We start from the raw sequence: 20,318 nt of genomic DNA, 5'->3' as shown, positions 1-20,318 counted from the left end.
GAGGTAAGAAAACTAAAGCACAGAGAGGTTCAGTAGCTTGCCCAAGGTTGCACTGCTAGTAAACAGCAGAATTTAATCCCAGTCTGGCAGCTTCACCACTATTTTATGCTCCTTCAAGTTGCTTCCAACTTAAAAAGGAAGATAAAAATCAAAAGCACCCATCTCGATACAATGTGATAAGTGCATCTGTGCACGGCCTGTAGAAAAGTATATGGTTGTCAGAGAAGGGAATTAAGTGCCTGTGGAAAAGAATTCACCCTGGAAACGATGTTTGATCTGGCACAGCCTTTCAAGAAGTTAAAATCTAGTAAGTTACTTCACTAAATGTCTTTGACGCCATTATGACATAGTCGTTGAAACAAAGATATCACGTATATTGGGAACCTTGAAAAGGAAGAGATCACATCCGAATGTATTAGCGAGAACAGTTCTTTTAAGGAGATGGTATTTAAGCGAAGCCTTTAAGAGCTGGTTAAAGTTTAGGATGGAGTCTTGTAAAGAGCAGAAAAGTCTGGAGAAGAGGAAGGCGAGGATGGGACTGGAGGAGGAAGGAGAGAGAAATGTGTTTCCAAGGAGGTAAAGTGGAACAACGATTTCTCTAAGCATGAACGAGAGATTTTAATTCTAGAAATCTATGAAGGCCTTAGGAGGGAAGGGAGTGAGATAAAAATGACTTAGAAATATCAAGAAAAGAAATCGAGAAATACCTTTAAATTAGTATGATAAAAAAGTATATTTTCAAGCTAAGAAATGTAAGAGATTGTTTTCAGTCAGAATAACAACCTACTACCAAGAGTTTTAGTGAGGCTCAAATATGGTAACGAGAGGGAGTCCTTTGTAATCCAGAATGTGCTATATACAAGAACCACATCTTCGTTTAGCGATACATTTCTATGGTCTTCAATTCAATTCTCTTCTGTCCAAACTTAGGGTGATACCCACGCTATCTGCATGTCTCCATGGCTAATGAATGGGAGAGACCATGTCAAGAAACTTTTTGTCTTGTACCTGATGCGTATGGAAGGCTTTTCCAAATATCCACCAGACGAGCCAGGATGCGCAAGTTCAGAGCCTCTCGGCCTCCCGAGGAACTGGCCGTGATAATCCATCCACAGTGGTCTGGGCTCTCTCTCTCCAGCCCGCTGAGGGACGGGTCCAGAACCAGGGAGAGGACATAATCAATGCTCTTGTGTTGCCGCCACCACCAAGAACCAAAACAAGATGGTCCTGATTAAATGAAGGTAGCACCAAACCCCATTCACTATGTTCTTTATTTTTCCATCCAACCAATTCACTTCTATTAGACCACAGCCCAGCCTGTTTGTTCTTTTAAATCATCTCTAGGGGCAACTGGGTGGCTCAGTTGGTTAAGCATCAGACACTTGGTTTGGGCTCAGATCATGATCTCAGGGTTGTGAGATGGAGCCCCGTGTTGGGCTCCATGGTTCTTTCTCTCCCTCTGCCCGTCCCCCTCCCCCTCCACTCACGCTCTATCTCTCTCTTACAAAAAAAATAATCTCTTTATCTCTCTTGCCATTTTCTTATTTTGGAGGGGGACAGGGATAGCTGGATTCATTTTCTACCACATGTTCCAAACGCTTGTTTAAGTGACTTCCTGATCTTTCATTTGCTATTTCTACCTAGAGCTTAAGCAGGTCTGGGTAAATGTTCCCCCATCCCTCGCTACAATCGCATAAACACCATGCTATCCCCGAGGTCACTGGGGAAACCTCTGATTGCAATGGGAGGTCATCCAATGATTCTGGAGTTTCCAAATGCTGAAGCTGTTGCAGAACACCGGGACAAGGACAAGGAGGCATTTGAAGTTAAATATATTGTTTTTCATGATTGTGAATTGGAACGAAATGAACATGGGATCTAATCTGTCAAATAATAATAAGATACACAGAATTGCTTCTGAGGTCATTTCTTTCCCTTGAGCTTCATCGGGATAAACAAGAAGACAGAAGAACTACTGTTAGCGTCTTGAGCCTGTTTTCAGGCTTGTGGCTTGCTACTACTCTCTCACCAGAACCCCCGGTGGCCTTGCATCCCCAGACTTTCACTGTGCCTCAGTGGCAGAACTCCAACTCTGAGTAAATGCTGCGACCTGCCTTTCTTCTCCTCCCAACCCATCATATGCGGGAGGGAAAACATTGCCCAACAGTTCAGATGGGCACTGCCACAAATTCACGGTCTTCCGTAACTGAGCTTCAGGACTGAGGCTCCATCTTTTTCTTGCCCTTGCTCAACATCCTGTTAGTAGAAATTCCACTTCCTTGCCACTCTCCAGAAAAGTTTAATCATCTCCTGTACCTCTCACTTGTAACATATGGCCTCCACTTCTCCATCTTTTAAAAAACCTGAGACTGTCACGTGCAAATTTTAAGGCCCACAGAGAACTTCATCCACTCACCTTGCCTAGAGTCTCACCAAAGTTGGAAAAGATGGTGTTTTTGTTTGCTTGTTTTGTTCCTATGCCATTCTAGACCAACCTCTTTCCTCTTGAGCTCTTGGTATCATGTCTACCTACCTCCTTTTGGACTGTGCTCCATCAAGTACCTTCTTTTCCCCTTACTTTCACAACTTCTCTGTAAATTCTGTACTGTTAGATACAAACTTTCTTCAAACGCTCCCATTAGCAGGGGGGGAAATGAAGCATCCTCTAACTCTGTTTTCCCTTTCTTGCTCTAGCTACTTCTCTTTCTTTCTTCTTTTCTCAAAACATGTCTCAAAGAGTCAACATTCTCTGTCTCCACTTCCTCATCTCTCATTCCTTCCTCCCCTTCTTGCCCTCCTATTTACCCATCAGTTGGCTCCTTTCTGTCCTGCTCTGGTGGGCTTCCATGTGACAGTCAAGATAGGTGATCTCTTCCTTCTTCCTCACACTCTCTGCTCTCCCGATGTCCATCACACTGCCTTCTCTTGCTTCTCCACCAACCGATCTGATCACTCCTTCTTGGCTTTATAGGCTGCTTTTCCTCTTACGTTCCTTAAATAGTGGTGTTTCCCTGGATTTTGTCCTTGGTCCTCTTCCTTTTTCACCTTACATTCTTTCCCTGGGCAAGCTCATCCACTCTCACAGGTTCTGTAACCGCCATTATGCTGGCTACGTCTGAATCTCTACTTCTAGCTGGGACCTTCCCATAAGCTTCCTTGTTTATGTAAACAACGGTCTCCTGGACCTATCCAAGCTGGGTACCCACACATTCCTCCCACTCAGCTCTTCTGAACGATCTTACCTTTGTTGTTCCTACACAAGTTCCTTTTCTACGCTCCCCAACTCAGTGGATGGATCATTATTCATCTCGTCTCCCAGACTGGAAGCCCTGGGAATGTCCTCAGCTCTTTCTTCTCTTTAACCAACTCCTGTCACATTTACCACCTCTAAAGTTCCCAAATATACCTCTTCCTCTTAATGATGTCCCCAGGTTAGGTAAGCGCTTATCATCTCTCATCTGAACTACTATCATATAACTAACAGGACTTCCTGCTTCCAGTCTTGTCCTCCTCACATCGGTTCATGACATCCAACCCTGAAAAATCTATCTAAATTGCAAATCTGGTCATGCTATTCCATGCTGAAAACCCTTTTAAAAATTCCCATTGGCCTGTAGAATAAAAATCAATGATCAGATTTTTTTTTTTGTCCACACTTATGTCTCTGGCCTCACTGCTCACCATGTCTTGTGTTCCACTGCATTTCCAGTAACATCGAACCGCTGGCGGTTGCCATCATCACAATCATCGTTGGTATTATTCAGTAAGTCTTTACCATGCACTAGACACCCTGCATGTACTTTGTATCATGTACTCCTCGTAACAACCTTATCTGATAGATGCTACCCTTTTTTCTCATTTATACACAAGGAAACTGAGTCAGGAAGAGGATATGTAACTTGCTAAAACTTGCATAGCTAGTAAGTGACAGAGATAGAATTTCAACCCAGGTAATTGGACTCCAACACTCACTCTCTTAATTTTATCACACATTTCATGGCTTGGCTTCTCTTCTCCCTTCCAACCTGGAATGCCCTCTCCCTCCCTTCCTTGCCCTTCTCTGCCATCTTCTGCTTATCCTCAAAGACTTGGTTTAGACATTAGCAGCTCCAGGTAACCCTCCCTGAACCCCAGGGCTGGTGCCTACAGTGCCCAAGGTGCCAGGGTATGTGCTCCCACCCCAACCCCGCCCCCCCCACCCCCGCCATGCATTCAGCAGTGCCTGCACTGACTCGTTTTCCTGGAAGTATCTCTTAATTATGTGCCTCCACCATCAAACGGTGTCTTATTCACCTTTCCATCCTCAGGGCCTACCATGGTGCTCAACATAGACCAGTTGCTTGGTACCTGTGGAAGGTGGAAGTGGTAAAACCCTGACCATCAGCAATCTCTTCCTCGCTCTGAAAAATAAAGTGACATATTCAAGTGGCAGGCAGATGACGACTAATCCATTTCAGAGATCTGTGATTTGAAGGCTTTTCCTCTGCAGCCAGCACTGCCGTCCTGAACCATTCGTGGTCCTGCACCACGACCATACCTTCCCTAACCCGCCTAAGCCTCTGCCCTGGAAGTAACTGCTGGAAGACTGAGTCAAAGCCATGGGGAGAAGGCACACGGCCAGTGGGAGGCTCAATATACTTGCCTATTTTACATAAATAGGTTCATAATTTTATATGATAGTAAATTCTCCAGCCCGTATGGAGGCCCTTCACGTTGATCTCCCTCCATCCTTACATCCGACCCCCACTCCCTTGGGACTCCACTTGGCAACACTCGCCATGCCTCTGGCCTCGTGGCCTCCGTATTCTTGCTCCTGCCTGCCTTCTCTGCCTTCGCAATTCCTGCCAATGCTTCAAAAGCAGCTGAGACGGCACTTTTGGTCTACAGCCTTCTCTGTCTTCCCTGGCCAGTAGTGACCTTCCAAAGTTATTCCCTACATAAACCATTTGGAAAGTAGCCATATACCAAAATTAATGCATGCAACATCCTTCTTCATGGCCCGAACTGACCTCTGAAACAGTTGCCTATCATTCTGGTTTGGGTATATTTGTGTCTTCTTTTCTCCAGGGAAAGTGTAAGTTCTTTGAGAGCAGAAATATGTTTTACATGTTTCTCCCCGGTGCTCAACAAATAGGGACTGACAGTTTATCTTCTCTTTAAATCCTTGATTCTTTGCAACCTTTCCATGACAACTGTCTCCCTCTCATTCCAGACTCAAACAGACTTCTTTTCATTTCTCCTTTGCCTAGACCCAGGCTGTCACCGATCCACCTGACCCTTCCCCAGGGACACCTGACTGATCAACTTCTGTGTCCGCAGCTCTGCAGCCCTGGCCAGCCCAGCCCCACTTCTCCAGTTCTCCAAAATCACCTGTCCTATGCTGTGTGGCTACTGGTAAGCAAAGCCCCAAATCTCGTGTTTCTTGCATACTTTTAATAGCACTATAAGGGGGGGAGGAGCTAACAGACAACACATCTACAGAATGCCTATGACTCTGAGATAATCGGAAAACTCCCAGAACAATGGGAGATAGAAATAGGAGCTGCCTTCACTAAAGTCCCACTGCAATTTTTAATCTGGAATCAGATCGCATGGAACAATTTTGTTCCATGCACCTTTGCAAGAGTGTGATGAAACCAGCTTATTTGTGGTTTAATTTTCCATTCAATACGCTGCTCTGTTTTATGAGCCAGATAAATCCGCGAGGCAATTAGGGCTAACGCACAGACTTGGGCAGGTGGCAGAAACCTGTGAGTCGGTGACAAAGGACCATCACAGGGGTGGGTCACCGACGTGGAGAATCAGGGGGTGTGGGACTCAGGTAGGAGGAAACGGGAGAGTCTTGGATAAAGAGTTGGTGACGGGGACTGTACCTTTTGAAAATAATCCTTTGGAAATTTTGATTGATAGGCGAAGCGACAAATAGAAGTGGTCATTTTCTGGCCAAAATTTCGTATTATCTCATCGTGGAACAAAATCACTCCATCATCTCCTTCACGGTGCTGGCCCTGTACTATGTTCTCCTGTGGCATAGTAAAATAATAATTGCACCGAGTGCTCACGGGGTGCCCGATGCTGTTTGTGTTCCGAGCTTTGTCGCAGAACTCCTTGAAACCTCTCCACAACCCGCTGAAACGGTCGTCGGTATCCTCCTTATACAAATGAGGAAATGGAGTCTGAGAGAGTAGAGGCCTTCCAGGGTCTATGTACTGTTTGCGGAGTTTTGTACATAGTCTCTGGTAAGCCTCACAACAACCCTATGGAACATGAACTATTTTTGTCCCCAATACACAGAGTAGGAAACTGAGGCCCAGACAAATGATGTCTTGCCTGCTGCCTCATGGCTGCCGACGGTTCCGATGGGAGGGCAGGCCCTCTGGTCTTGAGGCCACACTCTTGAGCACTGTGTTGTAGGACCCCAGTCCCCAGTCACAAGTGGCAGAGGCAAGGCCACCGCGCAGGGCTGCCAGGAGATAATGGTCTAAGGCTTTAGTACAGAGTCCGGCACGGGGCGAGGGGGTGTCCCTCTGTACACCTGCTCCCAGGCCTCTCTGCAGACTTCCATATCCAGTTGCCTCTCTCCCCTTCTTCTTCGGTGTGTGGCGTCTCGGTGCCCTTCATCTGCTGCAGTCCTGGGGCAGACGGGGCAGCAGCCCTGCTTCCTGGGGCCAGGTTTTGTCTCCAGCATCCTATGTAAGCTGAACTAGGATCACATGGCTGTGAGCTGTGGTTTCGTTAGAAAGAGACGCGGCAGAGCTCGAGTCCTTGGGTGTCCTGATTCCCCTCATCTGTCGAGCAGACGGCTGAGCAGCCAGCCAGGCCCAGGCTAGCACCTCTCCCCAGGCTGCTCATATCACCTGCGAACCCCTGTTTTCAGCGTGGCACCTCTCGCTCTGTTTACTTGTCTGCCTGCTTGCTCTCAGTTCATAAGGCAGAATTGATTTGGCGACTTCACAAATAAGGAGAGGCTCCGTGTCGTTCAAAAACTGGGAAGTGGTGAGGTGGAGGGTAGATGGCGGCCGTGGATGCCCCGTTTCTGCAGATCGTCTAGGGAAGCTCAGCGGGGAGAGGTAGTTGGGAGAGGGGTGAACGGTGTTTGGCCCCCTGCTCTTTCAGGGCAGACGTTGGAGAATCGGCAAATAATAATTCTAAATGGTTTGCATCTGATATAAGAAAAAAGAAGAGATTAGCATAGTACTGTGATCAGACAAAGACGGGTGATGTGGCGTTTTGGTTTTTTTTAAGATTGCATTTATTTATTTGTTTGCTGGAGAGAGAGAGCACAAGTAGACAGAGCGGCGGGCAGAGGGAGAAGCAGGCTCCCCACTGAGCAGGGAGCCCGATGAGATGCAGGGCTCGATCCCAGGACCCTGGAATCATGACCTGAGCTGAAGACAGACGCTTAACCGACTGAGCCACCCAGGCGCCCCGGGAAAGGTGGTGTTTTCCACTTATGTCGTGCAACATAAATTTAGTCGGGGAAAGAATCTAGGAAGTCAAGCTCAGGACGTGATCGGGGCCTCTGGGTTCCTGCCCCAGCTCTGCCACTAACCACCAGCCCTATGGCCTGGGGTGAGAAATGAACATCTCTGCCCTCAGCACCCCACTCTGCAAAATGGGGTGCTGGAGGCTCTGCCCTCCCCAGGGGGTGTCTGGGAGAAGGACATCCGTTGTGATTTGTGAAGTACGAAGCACGTGGGCTGCAGAGTGAGCTCCCAGTAAGGGTTAGTGACTGTCATTACCATTACCTGTGAATGACAGAGTGGGAACGGGGGGGGGTGGGTAGTAGAAAAGGAATCGCGGGAAGACTCTGGAAGGGATATAAGTTTTGTTCACTTGTGCTGGTACCTCTCCTCATACTTTTCATTATCGCCTGGCTGTTCATCTGCATTTCCTGTTCACCTGCAGGAACAGTCTATGATTAGAGGGGTTATACTACTATTCACCTTTTGTGGATGTCTGCTTCATAATAAAATGTCTTTGAAATACTAGGATTTTGTCATGGGTGAATTTTTGTTTGAAATGTATTATCCTCATTCTAGAAGCAATTTTTTTTAATTCATGTATTAACATTAACAAACTAGAAATAGAAGCAGGGCAATCGGATGGAGAAGAAAGTAGAAACAGTTGACACTGCCTTATGAAATCTCTTTAGAGCAAGACCAGCCTGGGTCCAAATCCCAGCAAGACCCCCCACGGCGTTGGTGTCTTTGGGCAACTGACTAACTCTTGTGTTAGTTGTTTCTTCTCTTCGTTAAGTGAGGTGAGGTGTCCCTGCTGCCAGGATGGCAATGAGGTTTAAATGAGACGACACGCATCATCCCCTCAACTAGCCGCACAGTAGGCCGTCAACAAACGGTGACCCGTTCCTTCTGGTGGTATGGACGATAGAGGTGGCGGTAAGTGGACCGGGGCTTGCGTGCACAGGACAAAACTCCAAGGCTGAAAATCAGAGTTTTGTGGGGTTGGTGAGAAATTGGTCCTGTATCACCCACTGAACGGGGTGCAAAGCAAAACTGTGGAGCAGGTGTCAGGAGAGGCCGGGCTGCTTTTCCTCCTTGGCCAGTGGCCTCAGGCCCTCCCAAGCACGCAGACCCCAGAGTGAGTAAGACTCATTCATTCATGTGCATCGACAAATGCCAGGCCTTAAATAGAAAGACTTCCAAGAACATTTGCACTTTAACTACCAAAAAGCCTTAAAGCAAAAGAACAAAACACCAATGGTTGAATTTCAGCAGACAACGCAGAGGAGAGATTTTGGTTTTGTTTTTGGTTTTTAGGGGGGTGGTGGGAGCAAACAAAAGGCCTTTCTCGTGTTCTGACATCTCAACACATAAATGCCATGACAACAGATCGACCCCAGGGGACGTAATACCTAGTGCATGTGGCCCGTGTGGCCCCTGCCCTGGGGAGCACAGGCCACCTACGGAGCAGCCCTTATTCTGGCCCTGGGCTCTTGCTGGTGGACGCAGGAGGGCAGGGACCAGCGCCATTACTCTTGCTACCATCCTTCCTTTAGAATTCTGTTTTCAAACAACTGGCTTTGACCGCCTCAGCAGACCTGTCTCCCTGGGAGGCCGTGTTCCGGCCTGTTCTGGCCCACGGCCAACCGCCGGTCTGGCCTCGCCAGCTGTCTGCAGGAAGGCCCATGTTTCCCGTCCTTCCTGCCGGCTCTCTCCGCCTCCTCCTCCCAGTGCTGGGGGGCCCAGCATCACTCCTGCTGCTCTGTTGTCTGCTTCCCTCCCCAGAGCTTGGTTTTTCTCTCTAGGTAAGAACACAGAAGGCTGCTTCTTACATGTTGGCCTCTGTTCTTGGGTGACTGGGGAGTAGGAAGAGGACAAGGGGCAAGATAAAGGTAGACATAGACAGAGCAGCCCAACCCGGACCCCGGGAAATGCCCCAGTGAGCAACCACGTCTTCTTAGGACTGTTGCTTGGGGCTTTGGAATAAATATTTCACTGTCATTTATCCTGGAACATAGACAACCCGAATCAAAAAGAGAAAGGATGGGAGGAAAGAGCCACTTCCCCATCTCGGAGCTCCGGGTGCCTACAGTTGAGAGCTGTGGGGAAGCCAGGGGCACCGGCGTGGTTCAATCAGTTAAGTGTCCGACTCTTGGTTTCAGCTCAGGTCAGGATCTCAGGGTCGTGAGATGGAGCCCTGCTCATTGGGCTCCAAGCTCAGTGGGGAGTCTGTTTGAGATTCTTTCCCTCTCCCTCTGCCCTCCACCCTGCTCTCTCTCTCTCTCTCAAATAAATAAATAAATATTTTTAAAAAGAGCTGTAAGGAAGCCTGACAGGAGAGGGGAGGGTGGGTGGAGGGGCAAGCCCCTGGCAGGCAGGTTAGGAGGCAGAAATAGGATCTAAATGTTCTTTTTCTCCCCATGGGAAAGGGTAGCAGCTCAGAAGTTTGGGAACTTCCAGTCTCACCAGAAGATAGTGTCCCCTGGGACCACACCTGGGTTTATGCTAATGAGATGACTCACGGGGACTACGAGATCAGTTCAGGAGGGAGGCTGGCCATGCCCAAAAGACCAACCATGTGAGTAGGGGTTGGAGCTTTGAGCCATGTGATATCAGCACTCTGGCCTCCAAGGAGGGAGGGCAGCTGCCGATTGAATTCCAACAAGTGGCCAATGACACAATCAGTCATGACTACATAATAAAGCCCAAGGAAAACTCTGGACACAGAGGCTCACATGAGCTCGCAGTGGGCGACCACATCCATGTGCCAGGAGGGTGATACATCCTTAGTTGATGAGGAAAGGACAAGGCAGTTCTGTATCGGAGATGCTTTCAGACCTTGCTCTGTGGGTCTTTCTTTTGGCTGGTCCTGACTTGCATCCTTTATAATAATACTCTAATTACTGTCCTGAGTTCCTTGAGTCATTCTGGCAAATTATCAAATCTAAGGGGGTTTGTGGACATCCCCAAATTTATAGACAATTATTCAGAAGTATGGATGGCTGTGACTGGTGAACGAAATGAAGGGAGTCTCTGGAGGACAAGTGCCCTTGACCTCTGAAATCTGTGCGGCCTCTGGGTAGTTCGTGTCAAAATTGCATTCCAGCGTGTTTTGGTGAATAGAAGAATCTCCTACAATGAATCTCCTCTAGGGAAGGAGGTCAACGCAAACTATCTTCCGTCTCCTTGCGCTACACTCTCCAAGAGGAAGCCAAGTGGCTTTCATGTCAGCTGTCTCTTTGGGTAAAGCAGTGGCTGAAATCCTGGTTCTAGAGATCGTTCTCATATGAAAGTTGGGGGTATGTTTACATGGTGCCACTGAATTGACATTTTTGGAGTCAAATCAGCTATTTTGGCTGATATAACACACTAGTGCTGAGGAGTGAATTGATTACTGAATAATCAAACTCATTTGGTGTTTCTAAAATGGAGATAATTTCACACAGTTCAGACACAGCCCAATTATTTTGTTGTTAAGAAAAATGAGTTGGCTTGGCCCTTTGCAATCCAATCGGTTGCTTGGCAATCAACTTGCCAATAGTTTTTGCCTCCCCATTTTTCTCTCTGATTTTAATTGTAGCACTGGAATAAAAGGATGGTCCACCCATCTGCTGCCTTGGATTTTGATGCTTAATTTAAAAAGTCAATCCTTAGCCTGCTTTTTTTTAATTCTCAGACAAAAAGAATCCAACTATTATTTCACATTCCTCTTATTTCTTTCCTTTCACCTTGCATCTCCCAATCTTCTCTAGTATCTTTTTCTTTTCTTCTTCTTTTATTAACAAAAATATGAAAACAAATTAAATGTAATAAGGATTTGGCCAATATTGAGGAGAATACAAGAGATTCTGTTGGCTCCTATACATCACATTCTAACTCAATGTGATTGACGTAGTCAGCAGAGCTTGTGTTCCACCATGACCTCCAGATCTTTGTATTGCTTGGATTTCCAAACCTTCCTTCTCCCTATCTCTCCCCTTCCCTACCATTTTTGCATCTGTGTATAATTTGATTTACCCCTAAATTTACTATTTGGTTCCATCAACATTACATTTTATCCTGTGTATAGTTTATCAAGGCCACTTCGAACTTTTCTCCATATTTTAAGGGCCTAGTAACAATATTTAAGTTTATGGCATTTGCCTGAGACTACTACTGTTGCTTCTCTCTTTAATTGGGAGCTTTCTAACTTTCAGATGCTTGTAGTAAAACATGGTTAGAGCATACCTATAGGCTTTTCTAAGAGATAGTGTCATATCCAAAGTGCTGTTGAAATGGCAGCCCTAGATATGTCCCTATTACCTCTGTCCTCATCTGATTGGACTGGAAGTAGATACCCGTCTCAAGGGCTGCCTATCCAGGCTCATTACATGACCTACTGTAACAAGCAGAGCTCACGCAGGGATCCACTGAGCCAGTCAGATCCTCACTCACAGGACTTTGCATTGGGAGACACGGAGACACAGGCTGGTTGCCCTGGGGGCTGAGGTACTCTGGGTTAGGCTATGAGTAGCCTTAGTCAAACTGAAGTTAAGAACAAGCCAAAATGGTGAGGAAGTATAAACTATGATTAAACAGAAGATACGACATAGAAGGGTCTTATTAAGCCAAGGGTACTGGGAGGAAAGCTAAAACATGCATAAAGAGAGCAACAGAAACCAAAGAGCTGGCCATGCTGCTTCAATGGCAGAGCGTGAAGATCCAACATCCCCAAGCGCCAAGGTCCCGAGAGCTATCTCGCCTCCAGCTCTAACCTCTGTGTGGACTAATCATACCGTGGTTTCTTATGCGAGAACGTCTACACTTCCCCTTGTTTCTTGCAATAACCGTGGCTTCTGTCTTTACGGGACCCAGCCATCATTGTTATCCTTGTAACTCCTTTCTGTGGCTCCCACCTGGGCTTAGGTAGTAGAGAAACTGACAAGGAGCCTCTTCAGGGAGTCATGTTACTCACCTGTTGCTGTGGTTCTGCCTCGGTGCTTAGCTAACTTCTCCCCACTGTGCCCCTTCAACATGGGCCAGCTACTTAGTCAAGAAGCGCCTTTCCCAGGGCTGGCTGTCCAACAAGAATGCCTGAAGGATTCAAGGTAAAAACAAATAAAGACATATCGATCATGTGAATTGTAATCCTTTGTCTACGTGAATGGACGTGATTGGTTTGGTTGCAACTGCTCATTGACTTCCAAGAGATCTTCTCGTTATATGTGAAATCCACGCTCGGCTCTGTGACTCTTGGTTTGTAAGTGACTCATGAATGTGAGGTAGCAGACCTACTCCCCCAACTCAGAGAAAATAATGCCAGAGAAATCGGAGTGACACACGATTGCTCCTGTTTCTCCTCAGCCTCTGGTTATCCTGCAAGACGTGAGCAAGTCTTCGGGGGCAATCAGAGCCATAAGATGAGAAGAGGGAAACTATTTATGAACTTTGCCCCACCCTGGGCATCTTCAGGACACAGAGGCCAATATTTCACCTCCAGAGGGTCAAGAATAAAGAGCACCTGAAGCAAATGCAGGTGTGTATACCCACAGTGGGGCTGAAAGCAGCCTCCAAAGTCACTGTGTTATTCTCACAGTTTTCACATAGCACAGTCCCAAGTCCTCCACCACAGAGGGGACTTGTCCAATGCCCAAATATATGATGGGATTTAGTTCCCCACCTGGGTATCAGGCCGATGAATGACTGTCCAAGGGGACACCCAGCTAATTTGTAGTCTCCTAGTGATAACGACTTAATAGTAAATATATTTATTCATTGGGAGTTGGTCATCCTGGACCATCTGACCTCCCAATTCTCGGCCTGGGCCCTCGCACCATGGCTGATTCTGGGAGAAGAGTTTCATCTCCATCTCTTACTGGTGGAAGTGGTTATGCAGTTGTCCAGGTCAGGATAAATCCCTTCCACCCATAAGGGCCAACCCTGGGTCAGGGGGAGTGGGTTATTTGGTCAGCCCAGCACGTGTCAGCTGTGCCCCTGAATCATCACCAAGCCTATCAAGGACTCCACTCCACAACTCTCTGCAGGCCTGACTCACGTGGCAGCCTCCCCAGAGAACGCCCACGGCTCCAGGTACTGCTCCCAAGCTGCTGGCCGCCTGCATGTAGACACACAAACAAAGCCAGTCGCTAGGCTTGCTGAACTCTGCTTAAAGACACAGGGCCTTGTACACTCCTCTCTCCTCTGGGTTTCTGGTTTCTGCCATGACAATGTAGTATAGTGAACCTATCCATGCTTCATGTCACATTGGTAATGGTGTTATCAAAACTGGGGCCAGTCGTAGAAACTGCAGTGCCTGATGTGAAAGCAAAGGGGGGAGGAGGCCAGAGAGCTTTCTCCAGACCAGACCCTGGATTTCTGGGCCCAGGCCCAGAGATTCTGTTTCAGGGAGTCTGATAGTGTCCCATGCTACTGTCTTTTTTAAAAGACATCTCAGATGATTCTGACAGGTATGGGAAACATTCTTTAGGTATCCCCCCCCACACACACACACGGACACACACATACACATAGGCACATACACATAAATATTCTGGAGTGGAAAGGGTCTTGTCTTAGAAGTCAGGAGATCTGACATTTGCTAATGAAATGATCCTGTGTAAATCATCTCTTTTTCCCAAGCCCCAGCAAAGAGTTTGGATTAATCTCACTCCAAGATCTTTCCAGATCCAAAGAACATGGATGCTGTGAACACTATAAATCTCTCAGTGCCCTCAGATTTTAATTTTCCTTTTGATAAGTAGTTGTTAATTGAAAAGAACTAAACAATTGGGCCAAACCAGAAGGATCTTTTTAGTATCTTCCTTCCATATATTTAGAAGTATAGGTAAAGAGAACAGGTAGTGGGAGTACAAATTAAGACAAGCCAGATAAGTTGTAATTGAAACCTTCCCCATCGAGTAAATATAATGAACCCCACAGCAAACCATAAACAGAGAAACTCCACAGCCATGTGCTGTGGGAGTTGCCGTAGGGAAGGGAGTCAGTGCTGGGAGAAGTCTCTGACTAGCAAGAAGGGGGTGGGGAAATAGTGTTGGGAGCAGAAACAAGATGGTGGCCACCAGTGAAAGGAAGCAAGTCCTCTTCCCCTGCTGAGCCCAGAAGGGAATTCAGGCATTCTTTTGCTTCCAGTAGAGATCAAGCTAGAGAGACAAAAATTACCCAATAACTTTTGGATTTCAAAAAAGCAGGAAGCAAAGAGCCTGAGGCCACAGAAGAAGAGGCGGTATTTTAAGTGAGTGAAACCGAAAGAATTTTCTTAGCCTCTCTCAGGAGCTGGTCATGGCTTTGTGGGAAGGGCTAGCCTTGATAAATAATTTAAAAAAGTATTCAAAATCAGGTATTTCTAGTCTGGGAGCTTGAGGAAGACAGAAGTGGATTCATTTAGTAAGACTCCCGGGAAGGTAAGGAAGCAGAACACAAACCAACTATATCTCAAGGTCTTAATGAAATAAAGTCTGAGCAGATGTGGGTTGAGGCACATGGATTTTGTAAGCAGAAGTCCTAAATCTCAGTGATTATATGCAGACTAGCCAAATAGTATTTAATGGCTATTACATAGTCATTTCTGTAAATCAAATTTATTCATGTAAATTTGAGGTGCTTATTTTATATGAGATATTCTCAAAAGCACGGAGAAAAACTAAACAGGCCACAGGATAATATTCGGCGGGGGGGAAGGTTATTGTGGTGACATTTTTTTAAAGGATGCACTGCTATCAATTGTGAACCAAAAGTTTTTCAGATTCCTTCCTTTTGAAAGAAAAACTAAAACATGGATTGACAAAGTGCCACCAGAGCCCACGAATCTCAGAGGAGATGGGCAACCACTCTCCAGCTCAGGAGTACTAACTTCCCCAAGCAATAATCAGGACACCATATGTATTTCCTCACAGATCTCTATCACTGCTCTTTTGGACAATATCGATTTTTCCGTCATATCATAGGCTTAACCTTTGTCTGAAGCTTTCCTCAGTCTCCAAAATTCTGAAGACAGTATCAACAGCCACAATTTTATATTTCTAAAACAGTCCTATCACTCTTCCATTTCACATCTCAGTTCTTTGAATTTTCAATATCCAACATGACCATCATCGGCTTCTTTAACCTCTTGCCATCTGACTTTTGGACTCGTGAAAACCATCAACGATCCCCTCCTAGCTCCCACACAATGACACTGTTAGGGTCCCATTCTTAGCATCTCTCCCTGACAGCCTCTCTTGTCCGCAGCCCTTCCTAAATGCTCTTTCTTGCCTTCGCTTAAGAAATCACTTCTAGTTCTCCTCACTCATTTGCACCCTCATTCTGTCTGTGAGTGAGCACAAAGTCCAATGACAACAGAGGTAGGAAAGGGTCATAAGTGACAGGGGCTAGCCAGGGATGAATGAGAGCTAAGGGTGGTCATTACTCAGCTCTGAGCAATGGCTGCACTCAGGGAAAAGGAGGCTCAGAAATCTAGAAATCTAGATTTTTATGGGTAATCTCCTTCTTTTTATGCATGTTAAAAATTAATTCCAAATTTTATCTTATGAATACTCGTGAGCCAAACCAGGCACTGGGGAGGGCTGGGACCAGTTTGCAAGAGGTGCGTTTCCCACCTCAGAAACTAGTTTCTACGGCTGGCCCCAGTTTTGATAACACCATTACCAATGTGAAATGAACCGTGGATAGGTTCACTATACTACACTGTCATGGCAGATAGGCTTGCTCTATCCTACCACATCGATTCCATGTAACCCTGTGGCCAACAAGGTCATGTGTGAAGTTGGTAGTGAACCAAGACCATGGATAAAGTTGCTTGGTATAGAATAGATACATGTTCTTGTTTCGTGCTAAGAAATACCACGTAGAAGTTTCCTCAGGGGGGGCTGGAGAGACAGAAGGGAAATTCAGGAGAGAGAAATGGAAGCATCTTGAATTTTGAGAGTCTTCACCGAACTTTGTTGGCTGCAAAGAAAAAGAGTACCTGCGTTCCCGATAGTATTGAAGGTGGAGCACGGGCACCCTTGGGACCCAAGGCAGGTCTAGCAACCTGGTTTTCCATCTAGCAACCAGCAGCAGGATCCTGGTGATATCTCTCGGGTGTTCCTCCTTTAACAAGACTCAGTTACCAGATTCCAGCTGCTTTCTGCACTTCCCTTCTTGGGTTTTCCTTCCAACTAGTGGACACTTGCCCACATCTCCGATTCAGATTCCCTCAGGGAAGAATTCCTTTTGGCTTGGTTAATCATTTTCTGACCTTGTTGGACCACTGCTTTTGTGCAGACAGCTTCACAGACCATATGCCGGGTAGAAATTTGATTCCCGTGAGTATCTGCCCATGGGTCAAGTGCCCCCAGCCCTCAGGTCTGCTCCGTTGCCAGGGGTGGGGGAGATTGTCTGGTAGGTGAGAGGGGTTCTTAGATCCGATTCCAACAAGGGGGTTGGGGGGTTCTCCTACACCAATCAATAACTCTCAGACACCAGCTGGGCATCCTACAATTCGACTCAGTTCCGACACTGTCTACCGAGAGAGAGCGTCAGATTCCACAGGTCCTACAAGACTATCCCCCACCCCCACATTTCAGATGCCAGTTGCAAGCCCAGCTTGTTACCTGGGCTTCCGACTGACTGGCTATAAGTCAGAGGTTCCCATGACCCCCTTCTTGGGTTCAATTAACTTGTTAGAATAGCTTATAGAACTCAGAGAAACATTTCACTTAACTAGGTCACTGGTTTATTATAAAAGGATGTGACTCCAGAACACCCAGACAGAGGAGATGCATAGGGCAAGGCGTGGGGAAAGGGCAAGTTTCCAGGGCCTCTTGGGGGCACCTCCACGTGTTCACCAACCCAGAAGACCGCCAACCCCTGTCATTTTGCGGTTTTATGGACAGTTCATTACATAGGCATGATTGATCAAATCACTGACCATCGGCAGTTGATTCAACCTCCAGGCCCCTCTCCTTCTCCCCAGAGGTGGAGGTGGGGGAAGGGGCATGGGACTGAAAATTCCAACCCTCTAATCATGCGTTGGTTCTCCTGGCAACTAGGCCCCATCCTTCGGTGGGGTCCAAAAGTTACCTCATTACCATAACAAGAGATACTTTCGTCACTCTCAACACTTAGGAAATTCCAAGAGTTCTTGGTAGACGTGAGTCAGGAATTATGGTAGAAGACCAAATATATATGAGAAATACATCTGGGTCGTCTAAATGAATTTTACTGCCTGACTAGGAAAGGAGTTTCAGAGGGAAAAAGGAACTCAGTCAGATTTATACCATAACTTGTAGAAAACAGAAAAAGTGTTCGGACCTAGTCAGCTCAGGGAACAAGGGCATGAATTACAACAGGGAAAGGGAAAATCTAAGAAGGCTGCTATTTTTGTGAGAGTACTAAGTAACACCCAACTCTTAGCATCCAGAGTATTAACTGATGGAGAAAACAAAGAGGTCAGGGAGGTGGAAATCAAACCATCAGACTGATGGATAAGGCTGGACCAGAGAAGTGGCTTAGACCAGTGGCCAGTCTTCAACCTGGAGACAGGAGGGTCTACCCACCTCGTTACAGGCCAGGTGGGGTCACCCTTGCCTATTCACCCCCAAAAGCCTTCAGACGAGCAGCCACGAGTGGAGCGCGTCCTGTGTCCGGGCAGATGTAAGTAACAAGAGTTGCTTTTCTTGAACTTTCCTGATAAACTCAGGCACTGCTCCCTTTTGTGAAGCATCAAATGAGAGAGCAGATGTTTTTACTTTATGGTTAAGACAGAAATGCAGAGATGGGGTGGAATGGTGCCCGCTAAATAATTGTCAGGTCAGAGTTTGGGGCATTGTTTTAAAAAATTCAATGAGATAATAAACTTACTTATTTAGCCAATGTTTTTCAAGCACTCATTATAAGCAAGCCAATCAGGTCCCTGCCCTCACGGAGCTTATGGTCCAAGAGAAGGCAGGTATCAATCATACCACAAAAACAGATACACATTTAGAAATGTGGATATGAGCTTTGAGGGAAAAGCACCTTGTACTACAAGAATGGTAATAAGGATAACTCAACTAGCATGGGGACCCTCGGGTGGTCAGGACAGGCCCCCATGCGGAAAGGTTTTTGTGCAAATATCTGAAGGCAAAGACGTGGAGAGAGACATCTAGGCAGAAGAACTGGAGGGCATAAAGACTCCAGGGTGGAAAGGTGAGGGACACTTGAAAGAACTGAAAGGATACAGTTTGAGTGGGGTGGCGAACGATGGGGACGTGTTGATTAGTGGGTCCTGAGATGCCCCCTTTCCACTGCAAAACTGTTAGGGAAATCCACACCGAAGGAAACGCAGACACTAACAAGGCCGGTAGATATTCAGGCTAGCATCCAAGAAACAACAACAGCTTTTTAAAATGAGTTACAGTCCAAAAAAAGGCGATTTCAAAAAAAGAAGGGAATTGTTTCAGAAGAGGGGAGGTGATCATAGCCCCAGATACTACGGAGAGGCCAACTGAGGTAAGAACTGAATACCGCTAGATGCAGAGACAGGGTCAGCATTGGTCACCTTGGCACAAACCGTTTCAATGGACTGAAGGGGCTGAAGCCAGACTGGGGCTGAAAACGGAAGGCAGCTGTTCCAGAGAAGAGGGAGGGGGTGTTGGCCAGAGGGGGAAGAAAGTCAGGGAATTTTTAGATTTCATGTGAAGTGCTTAGCAGTTTGGGGCCCGTTCAAATATTCAATTAAGTAGTCTCTTTTCTTGTTTTGTTTTTCTTTTCTTTTGAAGAGAGTAAGATCTCCTGAAATGTAGGAATGGAGAAGTCTCTTTCCAAAGGCATCATGGCGCCCTGTTGCCCATAAAGTTATGAGGAGTCGCTTTCGTCTTCAACTGAATCCACGAAGTTGCTCACTCAGCCGAATTGTGTTTCATTTCTACCTCTCCGTGCCCCCCTTGTGTGTGTGAACTCAAGGGGTACTTATTGCACTTTTATGGTGTGCTAGTCTATGATAGGTGTTGAAGGTGTCGCAATTAATAAAACATAGTGCTTGGGTTTAGGGAGGTCGCAGAATGCCAGGAAAACAGACCCAAAAACAGATATTTACAAAACAATGTTGTAAGTGTATAATACAAGTATAAGCAAAAGACAGTATTAATACAGAGGTCATGATATTTAATCTGGATCTTAAAGAATGAATAGAAGCTTGACAGTCTCACAAAGGTGAGAAAGCATTCCAGACAGAGGAGCTCGCAGGAGGAAGATGACTCTTTTTTGAACTTATCTCAACTTCAGGCCCTAATATATGTATTATATAATATATTTATATCTGTAATATAATAATATATAATATATTTTATATAATACATGTATTTAAAATACATTATTAAAAATATATATATTTTACATTTTGCAATTTGGTCTTCCTTATAACCAACACCATGAATTTGTAAGGAATTTGACCACTGAACACAGAGAAACCAATTAACCAACATAAATAATCCCACTTCCACATTCTTATAAGACCCTACCTGTAATACTCAAGAGAACTTCTAATATACTGAAGTGGTAAAATGTTAAATTTAAAACACATAACCCCACTACATTTTGAAAAGGAGAACACAGATGTAAACACTTAACATGATAAATATTTAAATGGAAGCTCACATTTAAAGACGACTTTTTCTATGTGCTGTAATTTCTTGCACTAAGCTGGGGAGGCCTGCGGGTGGGTTTAGGTGGAGAAGGGGTAAGAGTTGGGAGCAGAGTCTATGACGTGGGGACACATGATTGTGGTTAATCAAGGCCATACACTCCCTGTGTCAAAGCATTTACTCAAGAAAGATTCAGGCTTTGTGTGAGAACTTCTTTACAAGTCTAAGTAATTTTTTCCTCACATAATAAAAC

At 45.9% G+C, this 20,318-nt stretch overlaps 1 long non-coding RNA gene across 1 annotated transcript in view; it reads right to left on the bottom strand.

Annotated features, from left to right (window-relative positions):
• Positions 1 to 4,212: 4,212 nt before the first annotated feature.
• The window catches only part of LOC123791893 (uncharacterized), a 184,758-nt gene continuing 168,652 nt past the window's right edge, over positions 4,213 to 20,318 (bottom strand). The window contains exons 8-9 of the long non-coding RNA XR_006779547.2: positions 12,418 to 12,536; positions 4,213 to 7,163 (exon numbers count right to left, since the gene is read on the bottom strand). This is a non-coding gene — a long non-coding RNA (uncharacterized LOC123791893). The remainder of the gene's footprint in view (positions 7,164 to 12,417; positions 12,537 to 20,318) is intronic.

The sequence above is a fragment of the Ursus americanus genome, chromosome 10 (genome assembly GCF_024610735.1).
Source record: "Ursus americanus isolate L20-20 chromosome 10, mUrsAme1.1.p, whole genome shotgun sequence".
In the NCBI taxonomy this organism is placed as follows: Eukaryota; Metazoa; Chordata; class Mammalia; order Carnivora; family Ursidae; genus Ursus; species Ursus americanus.
This window is presented reverse-complemented; position numbering and strand designations above follow the sequence as displayed.